The sequence below is a fragment of the Sceloporus occidentalis genome, unplaced genomic scaffold (assembly GCF_023333645.1).
Source record: "Sceloporus occidentalis isolate IW3139 unplaced genomic scaffold, rSceOcc1.0.p SCAF_62, whole genome shotgun sequence".
Classification (NCBI taxonomy): Eukaryota; Metazoa; Chordata; class Lepidosauria; order Squamata; family Phrynosomatidae; genus Sceloporus; species Sceloporus occidentalis.
The window spans coordinates 527,002-543,802 of record NW_028317042.1 but is presented as its reverse complement, the minus strand read 5'-3'; the positions used below and the strand labels follow the sequence as shown (position 1 = coordinate 543,802).

General features: G+C 37.6%; 1 protein-coding gene across 15 annotated transcripts in view; it reads left to right on the top strand.

The window, feature by feature from the left end:
* The window catches only part of LOC149287250 (transcription factor COE1-like), a 161,935-nt gene that overhangs the window by 38,465 nt on the left and 106,669 nt on the right, over positions 1 to 16,801 (top strand). The gene's annotated exons all lie outside the window — the stretch shown is intronic.

Here is a 16,801-nt window from a genome sequence, read left to right as displayed (position 1 = left end):
ATGCTATATGTGTGTGGCCTGGGGACATTTCTGTATGACTTATTATAATCAATAGAGCTTTTGGTTATTAGCATATATGTGTACATACGACAAAAATTTGGTTTATTTATTCTATAGAAGGTAGACAAATGTGCCCTTTAACTCTTTAACGCCACAGATGTATGTTAAGCTGATAACCTTTTCAAAGCTAAAAGATGGGGACCTATCACATCCAATTTATTAGACCATCGGTGAATCTATCTCTGGAAACTGTCAATAACTTGTAATTATTTTTTTTAAATGGAATAGCCAGGGTACTTCATGCATTTTTTTAAATTTTTTCCCATGATCCCGCAATAAAAATTATACTGGAATCTGAGGCATTAGCCTCAAACACCAGAATTTGCTAATATTTTAATGGTTTCCTTGGGTGGAACCTCAATTTTAAATGTCATGCCCATACATGAGAACTTTCTGGGTTTGACCCGGTGTCTTCGGGTGAAGCGCTGTTTCTCTGGGCTACTTTACTCCCCACCCACTAAAAGCTCTGTTCCTATGTGCAGCTAGCCCCACCCCTTCATAAAGCCACGCCCCTAAAAGAGGGAGAGCTCTGGGGAGGGTACACTGGGAGGTTCCCCCAGGCAGCAAGATGGAAGTTCTCTACATTTTTTGTTTTCTTTTATTAAAAATAAAAAAACATGATAAATATTTTATATTAAAGTGTAATGATTGTGAATAATCTGTAACGTGACAGTTTCCCCGTAACTCAGGATTTCTAATTATCATTATATAACATATTTTATTATATGTATTTTATAATATTTATACATTATTTGTAAGCTGAAAAATGTCAGAATTTATTTTTCTTATTTACAGTGGGTTTTTTTAACGCCTGGTGATGGGTTTTTTTAGAATTTAAGACATTAAGAGAACTAAAAATAAGGTTGATTTATATTTATTACACTTTAATAGAATTTTTAAAGTCTAAATTTCCAGATTTAAAACGATCTGTCTGAAAGTATTAATAATCAAAAGAGTAGTCTTTTGGAAAAGTTGTGTTTTTACACCCAATATCACACAAGGCCAGGGTATTAGATCCGGTCACTCGTTTGTCATTTGCACGCTGATTCACCAAGCGTTAATTAGAAGAGATTTGCTGAATAAATATGATAAGAAGAGGGGGGAAAAAAGAAGAATTAGATTTTTCTCTTGATTTATATGGTATTGGATTTCTAAGAACTGAGTCTCATTTTAAACAACAAAATTCTATACAATTGGACTATGTGATGATTTTTATCAAATAGTGGTGATTTTTTTTTCAACGCACCTAAATTTGGACCAAATTTCACTTCCTGTTTCAAAGGTCAAGAAAAGATGACCCTGCCAGCCGCGTGAAGGCTGTTGCATAATTCATATGATTGACTTTGTGTCAGCTTCCACATTTGTGCAAAGGGATGTTTTATTCATTCATCTCATTTAGGGTCCTTTTCTGCACCTGTTCTACCATTAAGTACCCTGTAATTTGCATTTGATGCTAATTTAGTTTCATATCAGTCTGCTCCCCCTTGTTAATTTAATTTTCCGAGACCCTTTTCATTAGTCTAGAAATGTTTTTGCTCTTTAGAACGAACATCTACACACAGTAATTGTATAAACTGCCTTTTGCGCTATGTTTTAGAAGATTCCACCGTTTAGTTTCTTAATTCCTGTAATTAGCTCGGATCTGATTAATGCTTCAAATGGTTAAATAAAAATTGCAGATAATTAGTTTGAGGCTGCGTGCGCAAGAGTTTTCCAAATTATCCAGTAATATGAATTCAACACTATTTACGCATACATCAAGGATTGTAGTTTTCGAAACATCGATGGTTAAACTTCATGTGATTCTTTTTAAAATATATTTTTGAAAAATTTCAATTTCAAAATTCAAATTTAATTATAATTTCTGATATATCTTTCCTCTTCTCCTTATTAGTCTTAAAAAATACTATATTTTTTATCCAGTTTTTAATGATCTTAGTGGACAAGTAACTCGAATAACGAATCACTGATGTTTATAAAGAATAATAGCCATAATGGGATATATTGCCGCACAATAGTTAATAGTTTCTTTGATTTCTGGATTTTTTATCCTGATTCTTGTCTCTCTAACTATATGTCGTAACAGACTATTAATCAAAATTATTATCATCAATGGTAGATATTGCCAAAGAAATGTATTTATCTTGTTAGATGATGTAAGTGAAGAATTAGGTCTGGAACATGCGCTATAACGTGTGATATATTGCGCCGGGGCTGTGAGTTACTCTCCATTTTAATAGTTCATTTGCATATGGTGTTATTTGATGATGCCACAAATAGCGTCCGTTTCAAACCAAATTAAAAGTAATTTTTCACTTGATTTGTACATTTACTTGTAATTCTTCTAGTACAGGCATAACGAGATATTTTATTATCTACATCCGCAGTATTAAAAATGGTTTTGTGGCTTTAACAATCATTTTTTACATGCGTAAAAATGTGTGTTTTGACAGTTTAGGGACAAAATGGTTGATTTTTAAGGACCTCCATTCATCACAGTGGAAAAAAACGTTCTTTTTGTAGCCAAGATCATTAAAATTCCATTCATTTTTCAATTTAAGTATTTACTTAGACGTATTTCATGTCCCTAAATCAAAGAACCCTCTACTGTTTAAACATATGAATGCTTCGCTCTTTAAGGGGTTAAAATAGGATATGTGCTAAAAAGGAAATACTTGAAAAAAGTTGTGCAATGCAATACCCACCCTCTTGAAGACTGATTTTTACATTGCATTGTGAAGAAGGGGTTAAAGGTTACATTTCTAAACATGTTTATTTGTTTTAATCAAGGAAAGATGGCCTGGCTCTTTAAATAACATCAACAGCTCTTTCCAGTACAAACCCAGAGACTCGAGCAGACCTGACCTATGCCACAGGTCATAATGAAATAATATGTCTGTGTCATTTTTAGCTTTCTCATATTTCTTGCCCCCCCCCCCCCGCGACCATATAGTTTAGAATACCAGGGTAGATCGAGGGGACAGATTTGTTACAAATTTTGAGTTCTTCTCTCTTTTTTCCCCCTAAAAGTAGGAACCTTTAGGTTTCTCGAATGTTAACAAAGAACTATTGAGTTCCTCAACTGTTTCATGATCACTTTCAGCTCTGCGGAGTACTCCTGATGACGCTGCGAAGTGTCGTTTTTTTTGCTCTTTAGACTATTTGGTGGTTTCAGCTCGCCAATGGAGTAAGGTAACTAAAATCTATACCAGACTGGGGAATTAAATCGTTCTTGGCTCTTTAAGCGAGTGGCAAACCACATATGGGTGACTACGGTCTACTTCAGTCACTGGGACACCGGGCATGTGACCACTGAACGTTTCATGGATTCTTAAACAACTATTCCACTGTGCAGTGAAAGAGTTAAATGTTAGCTTTGCCCATGTTGCAAAGGCTGGTATCTCTATTTGTGTCTCCATAGTGACAAGGAACGATGAGGTCTACTTCATCTGCTGAAACGTACACCAAATCAATGGCCCATCTCTTTATAGCAGGAGCCGCTAAGGGTTATACTCTCTACCTTTTTTAATGAACCCAGTAGAATCGTCCAATCTCTTCTCACCGGTACGGCCCGCGCTCATCAGCCTCTCGAAATCTTTTTAATTAACGTAACGATGCTGAAGGATTCAGTCGAATGGCTCTAATGTGCGTCAGTGTACTTAAGTTTGTACTATGGTTTCTCACTTCTCTTTTTTTATATTCTTTTATATTCTAAGTTCTAATGTGTCGTTTCGGTGGAAGGTATGGTTCCGTGGACCCGTGGAATAACACAAGTGGTTTCATTCTTTAACTTTTCACCTCTTTAGTAGATGTATCCCTGTTTGGTCTGCCGAGGAACTTCAGTTCCATCCTGCTTCTCCCACATCCCTTCGTGGCCTCCTGGACCTCTAGTTTTAGTAGAGGAGACAGATCTGTCTTCCACCCTGAAGTGAGGGTTCAATGTCATAACTTCACACCCCTAATTCCCAGCAAAATTAGGAATCAGTGAAAGAGAAGGGAAGAGAGACCCGTGACATAGTTGAAATGTCTTCTCATCTATTAGATCATCTGTTTAGGAGGTCCATGGTCTTGAGGTCCTGATGCAACAGCTCCTAACAGCTACCCAAACAAATATACATAAACATTCTATTATAGAAAGAACATTTCTATCTGAAGAAGTCTGAAATAATTAGTATCCTTTATAATATCTTGTATGTCGCAGTTTATTATGACAACACAAAAAATATGTTCCAACTGAAGAATTCCAGACTCTGTGTATGGTCCTCATGCGGCTCTTGGGTTGTCATGTAGGCTTTTCTGGAGGATTCTAAGACTTTCCTGCATATAGGTATGAAAAGCCTTTAGTGTGACCCTTAGAAACCTTCAATGACCACAAAGAGACAAGGCCTTTCGTTAACCGTAGGTTGGCAGCCTTCTGCTGTTGTGGGTTAGAGGATAATGAGAATTGTAGCCTATACACAAATGACGTGCCAGAAATTGACTATCACGGCCACTGACCATGTAAATATAATCTGAGGTTTGGCAAAGTCAGTGAAGATTAAGTATGCAGAGAGTGATGTATACGGCCATTGAGATCACTTTAAATACAGCCCTTTGAGCACCGGTCTGCACCTCTCACTTAGAAATACTTGTCGCGGTATTTGACATTGCTTTATAGTTCACTATCTTTTATTTGCCAAGCCGCAGGAAAGCAGAATTTTGGGGTTAGGATTAAATAGTTTTGCATAAAGCACATTTATATCAAATTCAAATAATAAAAAAAAGGCAATATTATCATTTATTTTCTCAAAGATCTCAATACTGACAACTGCTTATATTATGAATACTGGCGTTTTTTTGGTTTTCTGCTCAAAAAGATTTTTACAAGGACTTCCTACTGTTTTTTTGGAATTTTATGTAACCAAATTCCTTTTTTCTGATTGGCTGCTCACTTTAACCCTTCACGAAGCAAGTGACGTAGCAATCAACAGGGTTAAAAATATTTGTTTTTCGCCCCACAACGACAAAGAGCGAAAGCAGTTGAAAACGCAGGTCGGCGCGTGAACGGCACAGCATACGGATAACACTCGGGCCTTGTGATTGACAATTTTGGTGTTTTATTCAGGAAACCTGTGGGAAAAGGCACCCCTCCCCCCACAAAGCTGCGGCTGATTAAATCAGAAACAGCTCCTGATCAATACTATTAGAAATCTCGGTCTGGAACTCTCTGGGAGTCAGGGCACGTATAGCTTGCCTTCTTTGTAACAGTATACAAAGTCAGTATACAACATTTCAGGATTGGGATGAAGGTGTTACACATGCAGTTTGGGCGGGAGGGGGTAGATAAGTGGAACAGACTCCCAGCATAAGTAGTAAAGGCTAATACAGTGAGGGAATTTAAACATGTATGGGATAGGCATACGGCTCATGCATCTACGACGAGACCAAGGACCAAGTCTTTACAAAAGGAAAAATGGCCGACTAGATGGGCCGAATGGTCCTTATCTGCTGTCAAATTCTATGTTTCTTAAGCTATCCACTTCACAACTTGAGGTTGCAGGAAGGCCGAATAACCAGACTGTATCCTTATTCAAGTTTATTTAGAAAAAACATTCAAATATAGGGCTTATGTTTTTTTTTAGGCAGGCTGAGGTCCTGGGGCATTAGAAGACCAAGGGCTTAGTGTTTCTAACGACACTTAATGGCCCATCCAAGTATTTTATTGAAGTGAAATTAATGATGGGAAGACAATGGTTTTAATAACAGTTTTTATTAAGCCATAACTGTGATTGTATCTGGGAACTTCCCAGGCTTGGTCACCCGGAGCTTCTCCTCATTATGAGAAAGTGACTCTGCAAGGGGACAGGGCTATAAGTCTGTTGGGGGCAGGGCTAGCCACATATTTAGGTGGGGCTAGTTGCACATGGGGCAGGGCTTGTCCCCAAATGCTTTAAGAGGACAGGAAGTAGGAGGAGAAGCATGTGGTCTCCTGTCTGGAGAAGGTGGAAACTGACCCGGAGTGCTTCAGCCAGAGACTTTGGGTCAAACCCAGACATTTCCAGGGTATGGGTGTGATTTGTATTGTAGTTTTGTGATACGCAATTTGTTAATAGGTGGAAAACTCTTTAAAATTAACATTTATAAAACATAAAGTATATCAATTGCCTCAAAGAGTAGCATCCCATCCATGTGCAGTCAGCGCCCTTTTTACTCATTTCATCAGTTCTCACCATACCTTGGCTTAATTGGGGCAGTTGCTAATTTAATCGGGCCTGCTAGCGAAATCATAATAAAGCAACTTCAAGGCAGAACAATTAAAATAATAATGTTATATCGCTTAACATTAAGCTGGCCTAATCACACATGTGGAAGTAGACGGTGGTCCCCATTGTGAAGGCCACGATATACCAAGCTAGTTTGAAAATGTTATTATTTTTAATCACAAGGAAAAGCGAATACTCCTGTTAATAGCAATTTTTTATGTTATTTAATGAAGTGATTCCTGGCTGTCACTTTTTTCTCCACTTTTACAGGGCAGTCCCTCAGGATCACAGCTAAACTAGAGGTAGGACTATAGTTTATGAGCAGTAAATTGGGAGCAATTAGCCTTTGCATTGATGCTATCGGAGGAGCGAACAGATGACAATTTGCTGCGAAACTCCTTCTGTGTCATTAACGTACCCGCAAGACCCCTCCGGCACTTGACTGGTTAACTATTTACATCTGGGATCATTTTAACATTTCTTAGCTGGATAATTATCCGCAATTTGTTTATTTTTGCAACAGATGCTCAGGGAAAAAAAAAGGAAAAGAAAAAAAAAAAAAAGGTCCGTCTTCAAAAAAAACGTGTAAAGAAGTCAGATACGGCAAATCGAGAAAACATGACATAAGACAAGGAAGTGGTTTATTTTTGTTTTGATTTATGGCAGAATTTAATTGAGGAAAACTGTATGTGTTGTGAATTTAATGAAGTGTGCAGAGGCGGTTATTGTAGCGAGCAGTAAATCACAGGTTAGAAGGGACGGCGCTGTTTGGTGGAACACGGATCCGTACAGCTTTCTAGCTCAGTAGTGGCATTGTAGGTAGGTATGAATCGGCCTTTTGGATGTACAGAATTTTCGTTTTTTTGCTATAAATCGCAGCACAGGCCCGTTCATACACATACGTGCACTGTGGGTGAAACGACGACAGCGCAGAGGTAGAAGAGAGAGGGGCAGTCTCTGTTTGTGTTGTTTCTAGCTACTCAAAGCTGAGCAATGCTGAACGGAAAGACTCTGGCTCCACATTGTCGCCACCGAAAGCAGAAACATGAGTCGCACATGTGGTGTGAGAGAGGGAGAGAGAGAGAGGGGGTGGGTGGCAGCTTCGCTTGCCTTATCTAAAGGGGGTCTATTCACCAGACTTGTGAATCTGAGAGAGAGCTAAGACTAGAATGACACCAGGATGGAACAGAGTGAGGTCTCTTCCCGATGACTTATAATAGTGCACTCTAAATTGGGGCGACGAGGGAAAAAAAAACTTATATATATATATATATATAACACTCAAGATCTAAAATTAAAATGAGACATTGAATTTTACATATACATCGGAATAGTAACCATATTCTGTATTGATTCAGTTTATTTTGTCGTTTTGTGTTTATTTTGTAGTTCATTTGTCAAGTCCAAAAAAAGAACAAAATTGATCAAATAAATAAAGTTAGGTTTGGAGCCGTTACGTGGTCACTGTGTGATTTGCAATGCATTTTGGGGGTTTTCGCGTTGGACAAAGACTTTGCGCATCCTAAAATGCAAAGGCGACAAATGAAACAGCTGAAATGAAAACACAATGAAATGAAAACACAAGAGGAGGAAGGAATTTTCCGTAACACTTTCTCTGTAACACCTCGGAACGTGCAACGAGAAAGAGCTTCCCCCTCCTTTCAGTAAAACACAAAATCTTCTTTTTTTGAGCATTATAAATTAATAACGAGATATATTTAATCTAGCTTTCTTTTTCATATCCATTTTATTCCGTGAATAAAATAAAAAATATTCTGTGAATAAAATAAAAAATATTCTGTGAATAAAATATGGTTTAGCAGAGATTCCAATCAAAACCTATATAAAATGAATAAAGAAACCCGTTTTTCTATGAATTAATCAGGGAATTGGGGCTGGCACACTAAAGACACTCGAGACATCAGATGTCAGTTAGATGTTGAGAATAATTTTAGCAAATGGCAACACAAAGTGTAGAAATTAATGGGTTTGGTGGGAGACTCTTAGTGTCATTAGCTTTTCTGAAATGTTTTTAATGTAATCTTTCTTCTGAAAAAAATCAAATTATTGGAGAGAGAGCAGGAATTCAGGAAATTAGTTTATCAATTAGGATAGTATTCCAGAAAATAACTTTATTTTGAGAAAAAAAATAGCTGTTAACAATACTCAAGTACTCTAAGTGGCAAATTTATTTAGATATTAAAGTATAAGATGGGGTGGGGAGGGTAGTGGTTTAACACCCCCCCATTCGCCATCTCCACATTAATATAATTGCTACCAAGCCACGCTGAAAGGCCTTTGGGCTTAAAAAAAAATCACTAGGGTAAAGTTTCATTTCACCAGGCGAAAATTGGACTCTCCACTTAAGAAAATTGACTAGCAATTATATGTCACAAGCACTAACATCAGGGCCTTTTCTGATTAAAAATAATAATTTAGACAAGCTGCAAGAATTTTATTGTGGGAACGGAAGAGCAAGAGATGATTTTACCAAGACGTCTTGTGAAAGGAAATAAAAAGACAGCAAACCAAGTTTTTTTTCTTTAAATAACGAGATTTAAATAGGGATAACTGGGGAATTAAAAAAAAAAAAAAAGCCCATAAATTTACAGTCGGAACTAGAATGTTTATCTCTTTTGTGGTTTAGATTCTTAGTGAATTGGACAAATGGAGATTGCCGTATTAGTTCAAGAGAAAACGGAGTCTTTAGTCGAAGTTCGTACCTTTTTATTGTGGCAGAATAGAAAAAAGAAATAAAGTTACTGAAGTCCCATTAGCATATTTTTTTCTGTGTTGCCCTAATAAAATATATCAGATTCAACTCAAGAATTAAATAATTAAGGGAGAAAAGAAAAACATGAAATAAGTTTGAAAAAAAAATTAGTAAACATTATTTTATTTTTAAGTGAATTAAAATAGAAAATGAAGTTTAAAAGCTAAATAAAAAAATAATTGTAATTATTAATTATATATATATATATATATACTGTATATAATATATATATATAAATATATATATATATATATATATATATATATATATATATCTGCCAGATATTCCTCTTCATTAAGTTATCACTCCCTATGAAGTTACTGATTGTTGTTGGTTGGTTCAGGCAGCCTTGGTAAGAGTAGATGAGAAGAAGGGAGAATTTGGGCTACTTAGGGATTTTCTGACATACTATTATTTATAGTACCTAATATACTGTCTTGTTCAAGATGATTAGGTAGTAAGGGGGGGAAAAATAGAAGATATACATAAAGAATTGACAATTTGATATACGATACATTATTATGTAAGCTGTGTTTAACTGTAAATAGGATCACAACATTTGTAGACCAAGCTGTGTATTCCCTCTTGCGAATTAAACTGTTGATGTGTAAATGCATTTAATTAGTGATTTTATTAAAACATATTTCCCATTCTGTCATTAGACATTATTATGTAAATACATTCGGCTGCAGAATTAGAATTGTCTTATGATTGCTGATGAGTGTACACACATTTCTATTTTTAAGCGGCATTTTCCCAGATTCAATTATGGCTTTTACAACTAGAACAAAGCACAAGAGTGAGGGGGTTTGAGAACACTATTATTTGTTGAATACAAAGTAACATAAGTCAAAGGAACAAGGGAAAGAGCGATTTCCCATTGTTTTGGTAAATAAAGGAAATAAAGGGCTTATATCGGGATATATATATATATATATTAAAGGGCTTCATGTATAGAATTTAGGGTATATTTTCGGAAACAAGAAAGGATGGCAACCTGGCTTTTAGGATTCGTCCAGCCCTTGGAGTACCTACTCTACTGGAGTGTAGCTGCGATCAATCGATGGGGATGGCCCTCTGTAAGGGTGGAGCTGGCTCCATTTATGGTCTGAAGGGTGGGAGTAGCAAGTAGTGGGCAGAACCTGGGTGGGGAGTGGGCGTGAACAAACACTGCTATCCCGCCCAAAGATTCAGGAGACTAATCTAAAAAAATATACTGGCTCCTAAAAATGTACAGTACGGTTCTATAAAGAATTCTGCAGCCTTAGATAAACAGATTCTTGCCACATGTTATTAAAAAAACTAAATATATATATATATTTTTTCAGGTTTTAGGTTAAATTATTAGTCTTCTAGGTCTGCCCCTCCTCTATCAATGGCCCTAGCTGGTTTTGTTTCTAGTGGGTCTTACCCCTGGGGGCCTGGATGTGAACATCTCAGCCGCTCTCTCTCTCTCTGAAATATGTATCTGTGTTATTTTTAAAGAGAATATAAATAATTTTTCAATATGATGGCCTGTCTGGGGAACAGAACATACAGCTAAATCACAAGTAAAAAAAAAAGGTAAAAATAACAATATCCAAGCCTCCAATATCTTTTTGTTACTGGCAGGTTTTTTTTAATAGCAATAGTAGATTTTGGATTGCACAAAAATGTCTGTAAATTTTCAATATAGATTTTTGATGATCATCCTATCACCGGCCAGCATCTTTCGAGTAGCGAGTCTGGTCTTCATGCAAGCCAGGGGACATGTATGGATGGATGTAGGATCCACTAGTAAGATTTGTAGGCCCTATATCTACTTGGCCTTAAGTATTGAGCTCTTTCCAATGTGGTGGGTTCTCTAGACTTGTTTTCAGTAGCGTACCTGATTACATAAACTAAGCCAATAGCTAGTGGTGCTAACTAGTTTGATGCCATTAAAATTGGATTGGTCTTTGCATTGGATCCATTTTGCTGGGTTGTTCCCCAGACCACCATTTTCCAGTGATCAGGGCTAGTCACATATTGGGATGCAGCTTGCCCCAGTCAGAAGTAGTGGAAAGTGGACAGTGAGAAGGTGGGGAGTTGGGGGCGTAGCCAGAGTGGGCAGTGGGTGTGGCCAAACACCACATCCCTCCCCAGAGGTTCAGGACTCCAACCCAGAGTTCCAAAGAAGTAGCACCTCAACCGGAGACCCTGGGTCCAACCCAGCAAGTTCCCAACTATGCCTATAATTTGCACATAATGTGTGTGTAGAGCTGGCCGGGCAGATATAAAACTATATATATATATATATATATATATATATATATATATATATATATATATATATATATATATATATATATGTGTGTGTCATGATGCCGTCACCACCAGAATCTCAGCACCTAAATACAGTTTTCTACAACAAACAGAAAATAGTATTTCCTTAAATGTACTGTTTTTTTAACAAAGGCAGTGCTTACATAACTCTGTAATCAATGATACCATATTTAAATGTTTTCTTAAGCATATAATAGATGATGCGTGCAAAGAAGGAGTTTGCAGGAGTGAGACTCATACATCATGCAATTATTAATGATCTTGTCGTGCTTAATGGATGGCTTTGTGTGTTCTGCTTTAAGACACAAATGGCCCTTTTTGGGGGTAATAAAGTGCCTGCATCAAATTAAGGGACTGGGTTGGCAGACATGGAATCCCCCCCCCCCCCCCCCCGCATTTCAAAAGAGGGTAAGAAAAAAATAAATTCCTTTAAAGAGGATTTCCCTTAACCCTTAGCATACCATTAACCTAATCGAGAAGGTTATTGTAGCTGGAGTAATTGCAGCTCACCCTACCCTGAACTAATATATCTGTACTTGTATAATCATAGGAAAAGTCATATGTCATGTATAAGTAATGTAACAAAACACTCGGAATGGGTTTTAATGTTGGGAAAACTTCAAATGTAAAACCACACAATCAATAGAGGAATTCATGTGTCCAATATAAGCAATTTCTATATGGCCTCATCGCCAGTAAAGTGGTGGAATGGTTTCTATCAGGACGTAATGCCGTCATTTAAGATTTAGAAATACCATTACATAAGTTATGGTGGGTAAAAGGTGATGGAAACCCTTCCACTTAAATTAATACTTCTATTTAAGATTTAGCACAGATATTGCAGACTCTTGATACTTTTGAATAATATAATCCAAAAAGGCAATTTAAAGTGGGCTTTGTCACCTAAAAATGAAGTTAGTCAATAAAACAATCATGGTTTATCTATAAGGGCAATTGTGATGCCTTTTAAAGGGGGGTCTTATCATCACAGCAAGAAGTGGAAGGGTCCAGTCTGCGGTAGCGTTCCATCAGTTGCTATGGCGATAAGACCACTTGTTAATCTTAGCCCTAGAATCAGTTTCAAGAGATGATCTGTATTCTATCTGCACAGACCTCCATTGATTTTTCAGCTCAGATGGGATCAGTGGATCTCCCCAACTGGGCTCCCAACTGCCGACAAAATAGGGTCAGTGGGGCAGATACCTGAGATAGCTTCAGACTGTACCGTGAGAACCGGGACTGTTGGGAGGTATGCAAGTATACCACCTCCTCATGTCTCCAAGATTCATAGCCAATGTCCCCATTGAAATCAATGGGAGCACTTTCTGCGCATGGGGGTCCCATTAAGCCCCCTAGAATACGTTGTGTATACATTGACACTCTGCTATCATGCGCATTAAGCTAAGAATGTATCTTTTGTTTTATTAAATCGTGATATGCTAGGCCAGCGCAGGAGCATTCTACCTCTTAGATATTAAAACATAACACAGAAAATAAGGTGTATCCGTTGGGGAGGACCAGCGCGCCCTAAGAGTTTTTCAGTTTTTATTTAATAAAGTGTTTGTTCGGTGACACATTTTCCTTTGAAACTAATTCCAAAAGTGATTCTTTCTTCGTATTAATGGGTTTTCAACAGAGGATTCCCTTGTAATTCCTGCCGCAACAACCTGGTTTGATGAATGTATTGTCTTCCTCCTGACAGTGGAATATTGTGTGTGTAGGAGCTCTAAAGCCCAATACATAAAATCCGCAGTTATTAGAAGATTATTCTTTTTTTTCCCCTTTGATGCCAGAGGGGCCTATAAAATGTTATGTTCGAAAGGAATCATCAGCCTCTCCAACAACACCGGGGATTAACCTGTTGAAGGCAGGAGGGAACCATATAATTCTAGGCACTTTAATGATTAACCCTTTGCATGCAAGAGACGGGGTGCAATGTGCCGCTCTAAGCACTATGTGCCTTCTATCATACTGTACAAACACTGCTTGGACCAGCAGGATTAGAGGAATTTCTCAATAATTTTAGCCCTTAATGGGCAAACGGGTATTTTACGGAACCATGATTAACTCTTTGTGTGCAAAACACATAGTCTCCTTTCTCGCCACTTTGGCATTTCAATGGTTATGGCTTTAACGAAAACCAATACTAATTATTGGATCGTCTCCCTAAATTCTGCATGTCTACACACCAGATAAATCTCCTGCCTTCGGTGTGTCAGCAAGCCTGACGCTGCAGATTGTAAGCTCCTCAGGGCAGAGCATCTTCCTCTGTGTTCTAAAATGGCCATTATTTGTAACAGTTGGTTTCACGGTATAGCAAACCTTGGAAGCCTTGAATCCATTCCTGGCAGTCGATAAATAATGTGTCCGTTCATTACCTGCATTCCTACGCATTGCTGTCAGAACAACAGAAATTAGGCAGCTGTCACGGTGACATCTTTGTGACAGTATTGTATCTGTTTTGTGGACAGTGGATTTATTTAGGTGACACCGCAGCATAGATTGCTAGTTAGTGCAAACAGATTAATGGTCTGAGATACTGGTTCTTAAGGACCAAGACAAATGTTAGCTAGATAGAGGTAAGAGACTCTCTTATTGCCCCTTTAAAGAGCTGTGTTATTTGTTTTTTTTTTCAATTATTTTAGCACTTTCAAGGAAATCATTATTTTTTTTTTTATTATTGATCTATACTTCTCTGGCAAATAATTGTTTCGAAAGCCTCTCCTGGAATGTATACTTATTAACCGATAACTGATCAACCATTAATTAATGCCATTCATCTCTTGAAACCTCTCTCCTCTCGTGCTCTAGCCTTAAAAGGAAAAAGAGCAAATTTGGTAGAGATTATACCGTTATTGGCTAACTGATCTATAGTGGATGGATTGCAAGCTTTTAGATCTTTTCTCTTAATAAGCACCTGCGTTTGGGATGTTACCCAAGCAGCACTTCGTGATACGGCGAGAAATAATGATATAGCGTACGTAGTGAGTTCTCTACATTCGATAAGTGGTCCTGAGACTGGCTGGTATCAAACTCTTTGGGTCTGAAATTCAAATAGGCCTCCAGCTGCCAACCCTCTATAAGACCCCCAAAGTGGTTTAGATTCTGCCTACAAAGCCAGCTGGCACTCCAGAGTTAACAAAAGTCTTTGATTCCCGGAATTCGAGTCATTCTCATTCTCATTGCTCTGTTTGTCCTGCAGATAAGGGAGATTTCCATAAATGAAGACTTAAAAGATTTCCTTTGGAAATCCCTTTTCCTGTTTTTTTTTCTGTGTTACTCGCTCCTACCCCCTTTTTTTCACATTTGCATCCTGAATCAACACCTCTAGATATGGTCTTAAGGCGATATTTAATTCCAAATGTGATTAAGCAGTAGCTGTCATGGCTATCGCCAAATTTTAGTTGACATAAAGTGCTACTTTTTGCTTGTCCCCTATTCTATAACATCCTGAAACAATGTACAGCTTCCCTGGGGTTGATAACCTATTCTCGTTACAATGTAGATACAATTTCTGTCCTGAATTTTATGTCAGCAGAAGAAAGGAAATGTCATCATAGGTGGAAGACAACACGACACGAATATCATGTCACGTATTATAACCCTGGGGTTCAGGAGGAAGGCTGATCTTTTATACAGTATATGCAAAGTAAAGCATAATAGACATAGCGAGATAAATAGAATATTTCTTTCTGTATGAATATCCAGACATCTACAATCAATAGGCTGATAAATCAATAGGCAGACAGATGGATAGATAGATTAACAGATCAATGAGATAGGCAGTCAGGTGGCGAGACTGATAGACAGATGGCAGCCGTTCATAACGCAGTGTTAAATGGATGCGTAGCCAGAGGTAGATGAAAGACAGCTAAATGGATAGATAAATTAATAATCTGATAGATAATGGATGGATAGATAGATAAATAGACAGGTTTTTCATTTATAACTTTTGATGGAAGGGGTAATTCTAGTGTGGGTTTTAAATTGGTCTCCCACTGGGGTAGCATTTAATTTCATGGTTCTACACACAATTCCTCTCCGATTCCCAGGTCCTGCTTGTCTTATATCTACGGCGGACAAGCTCCTCCCCCACACATGACAGGTCACGCCTCCCCAACCCCATCCCACCACTTCCTCCTCCGAGGGAGATAGAGTCGCCAAGGAGACCAGCACAGAAAGTCAATCCATTCCATTGGCTCTTATAAGTCCACTTAAGCACCAAAATCACTCATTCTAAATAACAAAAAAGTGATTTTTGGGGGGGCCGATTGTCTGTTTGTGGCATTTGCCATGTTACTGTAGCTTCCAAATTAATATTTGTGTCCCATGTATCCATCAGCCTAAAGCCTCCTGACAGTTCCTCACATGAGAAACGTTTCCGCTGGCACCACTTCAAAATAAATCACAGCCACTGAAAATAATGACATTTAAATGTTATTATGAATAAGTGTTTAAAATTTTAAATCCCTAAGATTTATGACTTACACGTTACGGCTTCTGTAATTTCTCTAAAAAAAAAAAACGTAGAAAAAGACATTTTTTTTTCACCCGTCTCTTTCAAAGAGAGTACGAATAACATTCTAATTAAATATATTTCCAGATATTCTCCGCCAGAGATCCCGTTACAAGTCAAACCCTATAATAATCCTGTTGAAACCGTATTCATATCTGTAACGCGGATTGAGGGATTTTCCTATTAATTGTATCAGGACGTGCTTACGGCACATGGTGTATAAATAAATAAAACATGGTGATATCCATATGTCAGTTTCCATATATTATGCTCCCAGCTTTTTCTTTTTCTTTTTCTTTCTAATAATTTTACAAATGTTCTCTCTGTAGTGATATAAAGCCCTGTCTATCTCTAGGCTCCGAGCTTCTAGGCAGTGTTTCCATAATGTAATTTAATTAATGTATTCCTTTATTTTATTAACATAGCACATTACATGAACCCCCCCGAACATTTTATTAAACAGGAGTCACACAAAGGCACCGTGCCTCCTACTTTAATTGAGTGGCTTCCTTTAACACTTTAAGTACCTCTTAAATCAATGTAAGTAAGCCTTATGTGGTTCATAGGGTTAAACCAGACTGTTTTTTTAAATCCACCACCTTCTTCTGATTAGCTGATATTTTTTTTACATGTTTTTTTAAATAGAACAATTTCAATAAGGAATATTTTTTTAAAATTTCCCTTCTGTTATTATTTATAGTAAATAGTTTTTCCTGTTACTGTTGCTGGTTTTAGGCTGTTGTATACAGGGCTCACATTTTGCAGCAGCCATAAAGCACTCTTGTGCTGGGGTCAGCAGTGGCATATTGTGGCCTAGGCCAACTAGCCTAGGCCCCGGGAGTGGGAGGAGGCACCCACTCTACCGTATAACAGAGGGGCTGTTACTGTTCATTGGACTGGTTAAAA